We start from the raw sequence: 15629 nt of genomic DNA on the forward strand, positions 1-15629 counted from the left end.
GAAAGGAAGTAGTATTTCAAGGAAGCAGAAGTAGGATATACTATTACAAAGACACTGTAAGACACTGGCAGGCCAGTGTAGAGAGGCAAATTTGGGGAGGGATGCTAATGATAAAAGCCTTTCAAAAAGCTATATGGGAACCTACCACAGAAGCTTCCTAAAATATACACAAATTCATACTTTAAAAATGTAAATTGAGTTACTCTATAATGGGGTGACAATACCCCAAGTAGACATTATACACTATAAAATAAAAACCCCAGTACCATGAATGAGTTATCTGTTTTTGAGTTTCTGGTCAATGGAGTCCCAAAGACTTTCTCCAAATCACAGACTATTGCCAGTGCTGAGTGCCTTCTAGAATTTGATAGCCAGATCCCATTGTTTAAAATATCACATACTTGAATCATAGAACATGGAGAGATCTAGCTGGTTTTTAATTGGAAGCTTCATCCCTACTGACTAGTTTTATAATGATGAAAGGTGTTGCAGATATTAACAGAAGAGAAAAGTAATCATCAACCTCACCAAACTGTGAACCCTGTAAACTATTTAATAACCTACCTAGGGAGATTTACCTGCTGGTGCGAGAGTGGCATGGAATGTTATGAGAGTTATCAACCACTTTAAAAATATTGGATCTAAGGCCTGTTTCATGAGATGACCTATATCTGACACTCAAAGAGAATAAGAGCCTGTCACTAAGATCCTATGGTCATGAACCTTAGAAGAAAATCTCCTGCAACCTGTAGTGATATATTGTATATCGAGTAAAGCTTGCCCGAGGATCAAAAGACAGAGCCGGCCACTAGATTAAACATAGAGGCCAGGCAGTGGTGTCCCACACATTTAATTCTAGCACTTGGGAGGCAGAGAGCTGTCTGGATCTCTGTGAGTTCAAAGCCACCCTGGACACATAAGATTGATTCAATCTTGGAGAGAAACAGAGCCAGGCAGTGGTGGCACACACTTTTAATCCTAGTACTTGGGAGCCATAGGCCTTTAATCCCAGCACTTGAGATCTCATTTCTTCGCTGCCAGTATTTGGGAAGCACACATGCCATTAATCCCAGCACTAGGAAGGAAGTGAAATGGCTGGGTGGAGAAAAGCATACTATAGGATATTGTTCTGTATGCTGTGAATATGTGTTTCTTTTATTGATTGATAAATAAAATGCTGATTGGCCAGTAGCCAGGGAGGAAGTATAGGTGGGATAAGCAGGCAAGAAACATTCTGGGAAGAGGAAGGCTAAGTCAGGAGACACTGGCCAGACACAGAAGAAGCAAGATGCCAAGGCAGAACTGAGAAAAGGTGTAGAAACAAAATAAGACCAAAATACTTTCACCCCAAAACTAAGGCCTAAGACTGCTCCTTTTAGCTACAGGCCAGAAGTTACTGGAACAGGCCAGAAGTTACTGAAACCAGTCAGTTCAGATTCCAGAAACCAGGAAGTGTAAAAGTACAGAGTCACAAGGTAGTCAGGAGGTAATGGCTGCCGGACTATGGAATGTCCTCTCCCTGCCCCCTAGGCAACTGCTTGACCATAGAATGTCCCAACCCTAGTTTCCACAGTGACTGTGTAATCACCAGATGCTCCCATCTGGGGGCAGCCAATGAGAAATGGTGGCCGGCAACTACCTCCTCAGAAGGAAAATTGAATTGTGATTTTTGGAATTCCTAGACACAAGCCAATCAGAATTGTACCCATACTAGCACCCCTAAATGATGTAACCTTGTGATTTTTCCCTTTAAAAACTGAGCTTGCAGATAGGTGGGCACTTCCTCTAGCCTCCACTGCGTTGGATCTGTTGGACGAAGTCCCTGCCTAGGCTTGTATTGCATTTGGATATCCCGAAATTAAACCTTGCTTTTGCATTCCGGCTTGCTCGTCCTTGGTGGTCTCTCTGGGAGTCGCGATCTGGGCACAACAAAGGTACCAAGCCACGTGGCTAAATATAGATAAGAATTATTGGTTAATTTAAGTATAAGAGCTAGTCAGTAATAAGCCTGAGCTAATGGCTGAGCAGTTATAATCAAATTAAGCCTCTATGTATTTTATAAAGGGCTGTGGCACCATGGGGCCTGGTGGGACCCGAGAAAATTCCAGCTACAAAGGCATATAAGGTGTGAGGAAACAGAAGGAATATTGTGTTAATTACCTAAGATATATGTGGTGATATTTTATCTGTGTACCCCAATAAAGTTTATCTGAGGATCAGAGGAAAAAGCCTCCACTATAGAAGTCAGGCAATGGCAGCATATGCCGTTAATCCTATCACTCAGAAAGCAGAGATCTGTCTGGATCTCTGTGAGTTCAAGGCCACACTGGGAACAGAGCCAGGCGTGGTGGTACATACCTTTATTCCAGCACTAACCATAAAGGTCTGGAGGTCTGTACAGACAGTCAAGAAGTAACAGAGCTGGACAGGAGGAGGAAGTGATGTAGCTGAATGGAGAGAGGAAATGAGATGGCAGAACAGAAATGCATATAGGCATGGGTAGACAGGAATTAGGTCTCTTTGGAATGAGGAACTCCATGTGGTAAGAACATGGATGGCTTCTTTCTGCTTTTCTGATCTTTTAGTTTTAACCCCAATATCTGACTTTGGGTTTTTATTAATAAGGCTGTCTAGCAATTCATCTTACAGATATGATGTTTACAAAAAATTCAACCACAGAAAGTACAAATCACAAGAGACCAATTACAAAATCTTAATGATTTTCAAAATATGTGAGGCGATATTAACTGGCTATAGCCCATAATTAGATAGACAACCCAAGAACTAAGTAATTTATTTCAAACCTTACAAAGTGATAAGGAATTAAATATTACAAAAAAAAATTATCAGCTGAGGTTGAAAGAGATTGAAAGAAGAAATTACAGGATGCACATGTGGATCATTTGGATACAGAGTTTGATTGTATTCTGGTTATTTTGCCTTTTATGCATTCAAAAGACCTGTGTAGAAAGGGTTTTGAATTGATTCTGAAAGGAAAAATAGGACTTCATCAATTAGCAGGAATAGATCCAACAGAAATTGTGGTGCCTTTTACTAATGTTGAAACTGCCTCATTATGAACAGAAAATGAGCACTGGCAAAGAATTTGCTGTAATGTTTTGAAATAGATTAGCAACAAATATCCATCAAACAAGAGAACTCTAAAGAGAACAAATTGGATCATTCCTCACATTGTACAGAGAACACCCCCACACTACATTTTATACTAATGCAAATAAATCAGGAAAGGCAGGTTATAAGTCATGAAATTTAAGTAAAGTGTCTCAAAGCCCTATGATTCTGTTCAAAAGTCAGAATTATATGCTATTCTCATGGTATTATTAGATTTTCCTAAACCTCTTAATACAGTTACTGACTCTCAGTATGCAGAAAGAGTTGTTTTACTTATTGAAACCACTGAACTTATTCCGGATGATTAGAATTAACTTTGTTATTTATTCAAATACAACAAATAGTCAGAAATAGTATTGGTGAAATTATTAAGGCCACTCCACGTAGTTAAAAGGGAGGTCTATTTAGTGGTATAACTTACAAATGAAGGGATAGGTAGGTTACAGGGTCTGGGGAAAATGTAGTGCAGTCTGGCGGCAGTGTTCTCTGGAGAACTTTGCTCAGTCTACCTCTAGTGTCCAGGGTCCAGGAACCAAGAGAGAGTGGCACATCTGGATCTCAGGTCTTCAGGGCCCTCTCTTGGCCCCACCTTGTAGGTGTGACAGTTACCGACGCCTCAATGGGGGTTGGAACTTCCAGATCAAAGCTGGAATGGCTATCCACTGCACAGAAGTCATCCCTTGCATATAACACATATTAGATCTCATTCAGATCTACCAGGCCCTCTAGCACAAGGTAATGATCAAATAGATCAGCTATTGGTAGGAAATATGCTAGAAGCCTCAGGATTTCACAAGAAATGCCAGGTTAATAGTAAAGGTTTGAAGAAATATTTGTCTATTACTTGGCAACAAGCCAAGGAAATTATAAGGAACTGTCCTACTTACTCTTTGTATAACCAAACTTCATTATGTGCAGGAAGTAAGCCAAAGGGTACTCAAAGAAATGAAATTTGGCAAAAGGGGTCTGTTTCATTTTGTGGAGTTTGGAAAATTAAGGTATGTGCACCATATCACAGGTACACATTCAGCATTTCAATGGGCAAATGCTTTGAGTTCTGAAAAGGCTGATTCTGTAATTACATGTTTATTAGAAGTTATGGCTATTATGGGGATACCTGCACAAATTAAGACTGACAATGCTCCAGCATATGTCGCTAGTAAAATGAAGCAGTGTTTTTGTGTATTACAACATAAAGCATATTACAGGTATACCACACACTCCTACAGGACAAGCAGTTGGAAGATGTGCTTAATAAACAGAAAGGGTTAATAAAGACTCCTAGAGATAGATTATACAATGTTTTTTTTAAAAAAAACTTTAAATTTTTAAATTGTTGATGAGAAAAAAATGGCAACTGCAGAAAGATACTGGATAGTAGAAAAACCTGATGAATTAAATCATCCTTTATACTTTAATGGTGTGTTGACCTCAGATTGGAAACCTGGATATGTGTTACATAGGAAAAGAGGCTTTGTTTTTATTTTCACAGAGGAGAAAAGCTATGGATACCATCAAAAGTGATAAAGATTAGATTCAAACAGGAGAGATCTCTTGATTAGGAAAAGTGATAGCTCATCAAACAGCATGGCCATTCAATCTAAACTACCTTATAAAATTAACAAATGATTTTCATTTGATCTGATATAACCTGCCCAAAAAGGAAAGTCCCCAAAGTTAGGGTTAGGGCAGGTTTTTGTTTTCAGGAGAATAAAATCATCCAACTAAGGAATTTGAAGACCACTGGACAAATGAGACATCTGAAGAAGAAGAGAGAAAATATCCCAAGAAAAAGAGTAAATTGGCCTAATGGCATAGTACATTTTCAATAAGATAAAAATCTCATAAATCTTTCCAAATGTTTACTTCTGCTGTTCTCTACAAACATATAAGGCAAATGGTTTTTTTGTAGTATCAATTCAATTCAATTTTAAAACTCTCTTTGGAGTTGGAGTGTGGCTCTCTCCTCTAAACCCAAGCATGCTTCTTAAAGGAAAATTCAAAATCTCTGTTTCAAGTCAGAAGAACCACCTGGGAAGGGACAGAAGCAAAACCAAAATTAAGGGACTATTCTATTACCACTAATCTCATAATCCTTCAATTTTATTTTGACTCTTTAAAACTTTTCTTAAGGTAGAAACATTATCTCAAAATCTGTACGATTAATATATATATTAATATATATATATATATATATATAATCTTTCTTCCATGATATTAATGGTCATATAGAGTACTAACTAATTCTAGAAATAGGTTTCATCTAGCTTCCTGTATGTGATTTCAGGTTTGAGTTTGAAGCAGGTAAATAGGAACTAAGTTTGTTACCCTGAATGTATTTAATAGATCATTGTCCTTTAACCTTTCCAAGATGTGATGCATATGGCATTTAAAATATGTAATATTTCTGTAGTATACCATGACCATTCCTACAAGTGACCTTAGAGTCTCCAAAAGGATGAGGGTGCTCCACAATGAGGATTCCACCTGGATTATAGTAATGCCACTAAGCTGGCAAATACCACCCAAAGATTAGCTTTGGACTACAAACTGCTCAGGACAATTTCAAGGAGATTAGCTACTATGGTCCAGCCTCAAGACTACTCTAGCAAGGACTTCAGATAAGCCCTGCACTTCCTCCATCACACTGAGAATGGACAACAACTAATTCTCTCAGGATTTGACCATTATCTGGATTTTCTCAGTGTTCCCCAAAGATACCATTATCCCTAGAGGGGAGGAAGTAATTTTAAGAACACAATGCCCAAATTCCCAAAAGGTGGGGTAAGTTGTTTCTGTTCATTCGGTGGATTATGGATATTTATCATGTTTTGGGAGGGTTGGTTAAAAATGGCTTTTGGTCATGGTCAGAGAGAAAACTAAGAAAAGGAAAGTAGATTCTAGGATCTTGTTCTTAAAAAAAATGAGGGGTGGATGATATAGGAATCAATGGTAAAAGAGTAGATTATTGAATTTATTTTTAAATAAAAAAGCAACTATTAGTCTCAAATATTTTACGTTGGTATGGATTTTTGTACATTGATACAAATTTAAGATTATCTTTGTTATTTTATATATATGCTTCTACTCTTGTTTAAAGTATTATACCTATGCATCTCATTTAAAATGTAATATAAATTTCTAGTCCTTAAAAGCTATTATTACAAACTGTTTAGAATAATTAAGAAATGTGAGTTAGTAGTTAGTCATCTATAACAGATAAGCTTGCAGTCATGTTAGGTATGTTTATAAGGTTAAACAGAGATAGATTTTTGATAGATAAGGAGTATCTTAGGATTTTGATTGCTATGAAGAGACAGCATGACCATGGCCACTCTTATAAAGAAAACATTTAATTGAGGTGGTGGCTTACAGTTTCTGTAGTCCATTATCATCAGGATGGGGAGCATGGCAGTGTGCAGGCAGATGCGGTGCTAGAGCTGAGAGTCCTAGATCTTGACTCAGAGGCAACAGGAAGTCCACTGACTGTCACACTGAGGGAAGCTTAAGAAAAAGAGAACTCAAAGTCCACCCCCACAGTGACACATCTCCTCTATCAAGGTTGTACCTCCTAATAGTTCCACTCCTTTTTGGGGCCATTTTCTTTCAAACTACTGCATGGGGAGGGGGAGAGGATGCCACAGAAAGAAGATGAGGCCCTAGAAGTCATCCTTGTCTGGGTGCTCACAGCAGTGGCACCTGTTTCCTCTGCTGTGTTTAATTGAGGAAATACTGCAAACTAAATATAAAAATCCAGAGAAGCACTGGCAGAGAGAAAAATGGAACTATTAGCAATCAATAAATGAATCTCCTCTAGCTGCTGACAAGAAATTAAATTCAACTGCTATTGCATCCCAAGGCCACTTGCCAAGACCAAGCCAAGATCAGCAGTGTTGAGCTCGAGCCTTATGAGTACAGCTTTGCAAACTCAGACGTGCTTTGGAAAGACTCAGTGGTAAAATGGGTTGTTTTCTGAACTGTGTTTGACAACCATTCCAGTTGTTTAAATCTGGCATGGAGCTATTTATAAACAGCAATGAGGGAGTAGAACCTACGTGGCTTCTCCTAGTGCACTAGGTACTAAAGCTGGATGTAGAGGCAACTTGCTGCTGAGACTTTTTTGTTTGGTTTGATGCTATTTCAAAACTAAACAATAGGTAAGAAATTAATACAGTTATGTTAAATAATGATTTGGGTGTAAAACAAGAACAAGCACATAATAATATATATGCTTGATGAGCTATCAAAAACATAAAGGGAGAATAATACCGTGTGAAAACTTACCAAATTGCATTTTACAAGGAGGATCAAATGAATACGTGCTTTAAAAATCACTTCTTTGCTAATCTCTTTTCTTGCTATTTTATTTTACTCTTAATCAGAAAAAAATTGGTGTCATCTATCATTCTCATAGTTATTTTCCATCATATTTTGTTTTCATTCTTTTTCCAACTCATCTGCCCTTCCCCTCCTCTGCTGCTGTCCTCCACTCATAATCCCCTCTTCTTCTTTAATGTCACATCTACTCCACTACCTTCTCTTTCTTCTCCTCCTATCTGCTTTACAATTTCTTCCTCCCCTTCCATGGCCCCTTATTACTTTCATGCGTGCGTGTGCACGCACGCACGCACGCGCAAACACACACACACACACACACACACACACACACACACACACACACGGAGAGAGGGGGTGGATTTTCTGTAAATGAGAGAAAACACAATATTCATCTTTCTGAGTCAGGCTTATTTAGCTTCCTGGCAACATTAATATTGAAAAACATGGCTATATTGTTGGAAGCTATTTATAGTTTCAATGTGATTACCATCAAAATTCCAATGGCATTCCTCACAGAAATGGGGAAAAAAATCTAAAATTCATATGAAAGCACAAAAGATCATGAATAGCTAAAAATAATCCTGATCGGAAAGAGCAAAGCAGGAGGCATTAAAACATCTCATCTCAATTATACAACACAGCCATACAGCCACAGTAAGGAAAACAGCATGGTTCTGGAACAAAAAAACAAACATAGATCAATGGAGTAGAATAGATGACCCAGGAATAAACCCATGTAGCTATAGCTACCTAATGCTTGACAAAGGTGTTAAAAGCGTACATTGGAAAAAAAGACAGCCTCTTCAACCAGTGGTGCTGGGGAAACTGGGTATTCACACATAAAAGAATCAAATTAGATCCATATCTCTCACAGTGCACAAAAATCAATTCAAAATAGATCAAAAACCTTAATATGAGACCTGTTACTTTGAAACTGCTAAAGGCATGTGCATTTTACTTAGCTCTGGGAGGGAAATGAATTTCATTATTCCTGGGCTGTAGGTGATAACTGTGTGTTTGTAAAATAATGGAAGGAAAACAAAGCAAAATATTCATTAAGGATAGAAAGGAGAAATTTTATATGAAGAAATTATGACAAATGTTTATTGCTTTCAAGTTTTAATAATTTAATTATTTTAATAAGTCCCAAAGAGTGTAAATGTAGTATACTTTGAAATTACTTTGTAAATTTAGAAATGCTTTGAAATAAGATTATCTCAAAGTACTAGTACTATAATTTTTGGAGAATTACAGGACATAATATGTTCGTTACTAAAATTGAATTTTTTATGGGCAGAGGCATAATAGTATATATCAGTCAATACATAGAAGAATTACTTTATTCTTTGTTTAAAGACTATTTTAATATAGTAAGTCGATCTAAGAAAAATTCATACTCTTTCCTGAACATTGTAAGGAAGAAGAGTGATCAATTTTTTCTTCACTTTCTTCAGATACAGTCATTATCATAACATTAGCTGTGTATCCATAAAATACGGCCTGAGAGGTCACCTGCCTGGAGACTCTAGTGGAAGCTACTGTTTTTGTGTCTACAATGTTGTGTGCATACTTCTTAATACCAGGTATTTCACAAAGTTTTAAATGCCTTCCTATTATTTATTAAGTCATTACCATTTAAAATATATAAAGAGAACTTCAAAAGGACTTCACACACATACTTCACATATTCATCTACTTACTTGCTTAGAATAGCCACCAATGTTAGTACACTCAAGTAATATCACCACTTGAACATGAAAATAGCAATAACATATAGGCTTTATCCATACTGATAGTAAATGTTAATTTTTTATGTCCTACCCAATTTCATAGCCAAATGTTATATCCCTAAATAGCTTGAAGCATGTTTTGACATTTAAATACTCTTTATACATAGTCTTACTTTACACTATAATTTCTATGCTTTTATCATTCCTTATAAAAGTTTATGTAAACAAATAGCTTAATATTTTCTCTAAAAAGCTGTTCTGATATTTAAATCATGATAATTTATACAATTATTTTATTCTAAGATTATTTGAGATTTTTAGATATAAGATGTAGAGAATAAATATGATTTTAATGTTTTTATTAACTTTTTATCACATTCATTTCACTCCTCAACTCCTCCCAGATTCCCCATGCCCCCTCAACCAACCTCATATGCTCCCTCCCCTCCCATCCCCTCCTCTCCCCTCCCCTTCTTTCTCCTCTTCTCCTCTCCCCTTTCCTCCTTTCCCCTCCCTTTGCCTCTTTCCTCCCTTAATACTTGCTGGGATTGGGAAAATCAGTTTTCTCCCTTAGAGTGACACTGCGTATATCAACCACTCCAGGACAGATCTCATTTTCAGAAGTACTTGACCAAAACACAGACTCCACAGTTGTTTTTTTATTCATGCTTTCATTTGGTGATGATGTGGTATTTTTTGTTGGGTGAGCATTGTTGTTGTTGTTGGTTTTGTTTTCTTGGTTCTGTTGCTGTGGGTTTTTTTTTTTTGAGAAAGAGCTTAAAGTTGGGTGGGTAGGGAGGAAGAGAGGTTCTGGAAGGACTTGGTAGAGGAGGGAGAATATGATTGAAATATATTTAGATTTAAAAATCATTTTCAATAATAAAATAGAAATTGAAAAAGAGAGCTGCCAAGGAATGAAATAAAAGATCAGTGTGTTGATTTTCATTTTTAAAAACTATGAACTCAGACCTGCATATAAAGGCATATTGCTGAAATTAAAAAACTCAGGAGATAACATAGAAGGATCGTGGGTAAATTTAGCCTGGTCTACACAACTAGGCCCCATCTAGAAAACAATAAAAATGCTTTGTTTTTAATGTGAATTTCCTTGGTATGAGCATAAGTGCTATAGTATCAATGTAGTAGGCAAGATGTATCCAGGGTTAGCAGTGCCATGGTCACCTTCTGATTTGACCTGAGGGAAGCTGCACAAGAAGCAATCTACATCTGATACAACAGATCTAATCAAAAGCCAGCGGCTCTGAAAGTTGTGCACCCTTAGTGGAGAAGCTATTGATGTTATTTGTTAAGTGGACATGAGGATGTGTAACAAATTGTTTTCTAAATATTTGTTATGTTTTTAGATCAATGCTGATGCTGTCAGCTTTGGCCAGAGACACTCTTTTTTTTTTTTTTAACCCCTCAAAGGGTAGAAACTACTACAGAGAATCATAACTGGTCAAAGTGGCGAGATAAGAACATTGAATGATTAATCCTTAATGAAACATGAACACTGTCCCCTCCATAGGGGATAACTTTGTGGAAAAGAGGACTGGAAGACTGTAAGAAGGGGTGGTATGCCCTGGAATACTGTCTTCTGGCCATGACTTGGCCATTCCATGCTTAACTACCAGCATCTGTGATTACCTTTATAATACCTCCACATTACATTCTGTAATGGAAGTGGGGACTAATCACAAGGCCCTACCTTTCTCTGAGGACTTCTGAGAATTTAATGCTTGTTGGAGGGAAGAGAGACAATTAATTTAAGGATGTAGACTCAGGTAAGTTACTAATGCTTCAGTAAATAGCCCCTGGTCAATGGTACTATAAGAAACCTTAATTAAACTGATTGGTGTACACACACACACACACACACACACACACACACACACACACACACACATACACACACACACACACAGGAAGAGAGAGAGAGAGAGAGAGAGAGAGAGAGAGAGAGGGAGAGAGAGAAAGAGACAGACAGAGACAAAGATAGAGACAGATGTGAATATATACTACTTTTAAAAAGGAATACATAGAAGCCTGAATTTTCATAGAAAAATATCTGCATAATCTACCCTAAATTATAGGTAACAGATTCATATATTGTGGGGAAATAGTAAAAGTACATACTGTTATGTTTCTCTCTTGCTGTGTGTCTTTATCATCCATAAAATACATATGCACACATGACCTCTCCATCTATGACCATATCTCTCACATTTGTCTGTATCCACTGAACATATATAAATATGAGTGTTTATGCACCATTTGAAAATGTAACTTTCAATTTCCCTATTATGATTTTTATCTTATTACAAATAGTGGTTTCTAGAATGATTAACCTTTATCTCTTGGCAATAGACATAGATATGTGCATTTGAGCAAAGAAAATACAGTTGTAGTGGGTGTAAAATAAGACATAAGAGCTACATTTAGAAATTTTCTGTATTTGGTGATGTTTTCTGGGGGAATACAGATGATAGAAGCCTGGGTACATGTTAATTCTGTAGCACAGTCAGCACCAATGTTAAGGTACATATATAAGAATCCAGGCTTTCAGCTCCCAAACACAAAACTCTATTTCTTCCTCCTCCTCAGCACAAAATTATCTTGACAGAACAGGAAGAAAACTCTCATGAATACGCAGAAGAAGTACAAGAATAAAAGGTCCAACCTCAGGAAGACTGAAAACCATAGGAGTCAAACTTGAAGTTCACAGTCTTGAATTTCCTTTAGTCTTTTTCAATAGCTTTTCTATTTTTGCTATATTTAACCGAGGAGAGAGAAGGTTTTATTACAGGCTTGTTGACTAGCTGCTGTTTCTGCTGTGCCTTAAATGGCCTAGTAGGATCTGCAGCTGTCTTCTCCTCATGGAATGGAAAACAGTCTCAGTGAATAGTCTCACAAATGTTCACGAACATATTTTACCTAAGTATATTTGTTTTCTCTAACAGTATTATTAGTCTTTCCATAGAAACAATATAGAATGTCAGAGTCTGTATATATATTTTTATTCAAAAAAACAAAGGTGATGAAGCAATCGTATGAAAATCTGAGAACAATTTAATCTCCACATCAAGTTGACAGCTAAATTTAGCTGTAGGAAAAAATGGTAGCTCTTTCTATAGCTCTTTCTGGAAGTTCTTACTTTGTTTTGAACCTCCAATTTCCCCTCAAGATGAATGGGCACAAACAATGTTTAAAAGACTTACAAGTACCTAGACTTGAACATTGGCAGACACAACTAGGAGAAGCTAAAAACCATATTCTCAGAATGACAGAGGTTCAAGCTAAATATTTTTATGCAATCAAATACAATTTCTACAATTTCTTAGAGTCATCATAAAAATAGTGAGCCTGAACCACATACACCAATAATAATACCAATAATAACAACGATGATAATAATAATAATAATAATAATAATAATAATAATAATAATAATAAATTACTAGAAAGGCAAGAAATAGTACCTATAAATCAATTGAACTATAAACATGGTATTGAGTGATTGATTTGGCTTCAAAAGCAGTTTGGTATGATACATTTAAGTTTCTTACATGAGTCAAAATGATTATTTAATGTATCATCAATAGATTTTTAACTAACTGATTTTTAGCTGTCCCGTGCATTTTAGAATATTTTGACTTACTTTTGGCCCTTACTTCCTAGAAGGTAGTGGAAGATTTCAGCCATGTTGCAGTTATGAAACTAAAATATCTTTAGATATTGGTAACTAACCCATGATAACACACTGTCTTATGTTATTGCAATAGGTTTATAGTGGCATTATGAATTATGCTCAATTTCTTTATTTTTTAACAATTCTATAATATTAATAGATGGTTGGGTAACTTGTACAATGGCATCCAGTAACCAAATGCCAAGCTCTATGTGTCTCTGCAACGTAGCCTGTGATATGAACTAGTGCCTAGTGTCATTAGTGCTGCCCATGAGGGTATCCTTCCCTACTGAGCACATAGGGCTGGCCAGATCTCCTAGGTTTATGAGAAAGCTATAATGAGAAAAATGTCCATGTCATCTGGAGTAACAACACATTCCTGCCAGTGGTTCTCAACCTTGTGTCCCATTTTGAAATTTCTGAAGAGTCTCAAATAGTGCTCAACCTTTGTTTGCTTTGCAATGTTTTGATTTAATTTAAGAAATATTGATACTTTTATTACTCCTAGACATTTTTATTTAATTTGTTGTAGTGAAACCTAGTATAGAAATGTAATGAGCTCCCGAAGGCGCTCCCATGGTGCCAAGGTTAATATGTACTGTTTTCTTTACTATTCCTTGAGCTATGGAGACTATGTTTCAAAATCTCTATTTTAGGGGTGTTAGAAAGCAGCTAGGTCTTTGTTTAGTCATATACATATCTCTAATTATCATTTATAAATCTCATACATTTTGTATCTGATTTATGTCTAGGAATTGATCTTTAGAACTAGGAATATTTCTGAGTGGTGGTGGTGCACGCCTTTAATCCCAGCACTTGGGAGGCAGAGGCAGGCGGATATTTGTGAGTTCAAGGCCAGCCTGGTCTACAGAGTGAGATCCAGGAAAGGCGCAAAGCTACACAGAGAAACTCTGTCTCAGGAAAAAAGAATAGAACTAGGAATATCATCTTCAACCCAGCATTTTCCAAACTGTTCTCTGTACATTAGTCACCTGACCTTGCTAATTCTTTTGAAGATGAGATATAGTCCAGAACTGTTAAAATATAACCTCTGAAGATTTTGTACTTATTGGTTGCTCATGATGCCCCCTCCAGATAATTCTATCAAGCAGAAATATTTAGAAACCTCTACTTTATCTAGATCATGAGAGGGCTCAAAATGCCTAATAGGTGTAGATCATTAGTACTCAATTTAGATGCACATTAGAGCTTCCTGCTTGCTCTGTGAACTGTTAAGCCTAAACCCTTCCCAAGTACATTAAAGAAACATTGCTTGGAATAGGAGGTAGGCACTGATGGTTCTGAAAACTTCACAACGGATTTCCCTTTGTAACCAAGATTGGCACCTGTCAGATTCAACTATAAGGCTCAATAAAAAAAAAAAAATTACTGGGTTCTTTACCAAAGTTCCTTGTACAATAAGTCTATGTTGGGCCTCAAGATTGTGCATTTTTAACAAATAAGGAAGAACAAAATAAGTTTAAAGTAATAAAACTAATTGCACAATATTTTATTCTTTCCTAGTGGTACCTAAAATAATGTCAGCTTACATAAGACAAAATTGAGCCAGTGAAATGGCTTGGAGGCAAAGGTACTTCCTGTACAGACTTGAGAGCCTGACTTAGATAACCATAAGCCATGCTACAAGGAAGAAGCTAGTGCTCCAAAGTTGTACTTTGATCTCCTCGTAGGCACTATGGCACACACATGGCCACGCTCACCCATCGTGTACACACTACTGGAAAGACAAAGTACATAGACATGATTTCCACTTGCCCTTTGGTTTTAAAAAGGAAGTAAGATAGTATCAGTCTAGAATCAACCACACCATAGGGATTGTTATAGTAAGTTGTAATGTCATAAAAGAATCTGCATTTCTGGTAAGTCCTGGAAGGTACCCCTGCCCCAGATCCAGGGAACCACAGAGAGAACCCCTGCTATAGGGCCATCCGCTGACAGTTGAGATAGAACAATAAAAAGGAATTTAGTTTAATTTCTAGGTTTTCATTTTTCTTCCAGTTTTCCCCATTTTAGGTATGTTGAATTGCTTTTATGCCGTGGTTCTGAACCTTCCTAATACTGCAACCCTTTAATATAGCTCCCCATGTTGTGCTGACCCTCAACCATAAAATTATTTCCATTGCTACTTCATAACTACATTTTAGCCACTGTAATGAATCATAGCGGAAATGTCTGTGTTTTCCGATGATCTTAGGAGACAACTGTAAGAGGAGCCTGGGGCTCATGACACACAGGTTGAGAACCATTGGTTTAACGGATTTTTATCTTTGTGAAACTAACAGTTGCGCCTGGTTTTCTATTTTCTTCTGTTTCTAACCTTCTTTCATTTAGGTTAGTTCCCCCTTCTTGTAATCTGGTATTCATTTTCTTTTTCTCCTTCATATTTATAGGTAAAATGTAGAATGATGTAATAATGACCTAAATGCATGAGCCTAACACTCAGAGAAACATGGTGTACAATGCTGGCAGTCTGCCTGCAGACGTTGTGGCTGCACAGAACAGGAAGAGAGACCATAGTAGGGCAGGCCAACTTTGTTCTTGGGTGGCAAGACTCTTAGCCTACTAAGATCCAGGGCCATTTTCCCCTTTGACAGTGCTGTGCTCTCTCTCTCTCTCTCTCTCTAGAGTCCTTTCCTCATTCATCTGGCATCAGGACTCACTGTGAGAATCTCAGAGGTCTCAACTCCTGTTTCAAAGAGCTAAAGTGATAGCCTTAGCTA

The sequence above is a fragment of the Peromyscus maniculatus genome, chromosome 7, assembly GCF_049852395.1.
Source record: "Peromyscus maniculatus bairdii isolate BWxNUB_F1_BW_parent chromosome 7, HU_Pman_BW_mat_3.1, whole genome shotgun sequence".
NCBI lineage: Eukaryota > Metazoa > Chordata > Mammalia > Rodentia > Cricetidae > Peromyscus > Peromyscus maniculatus.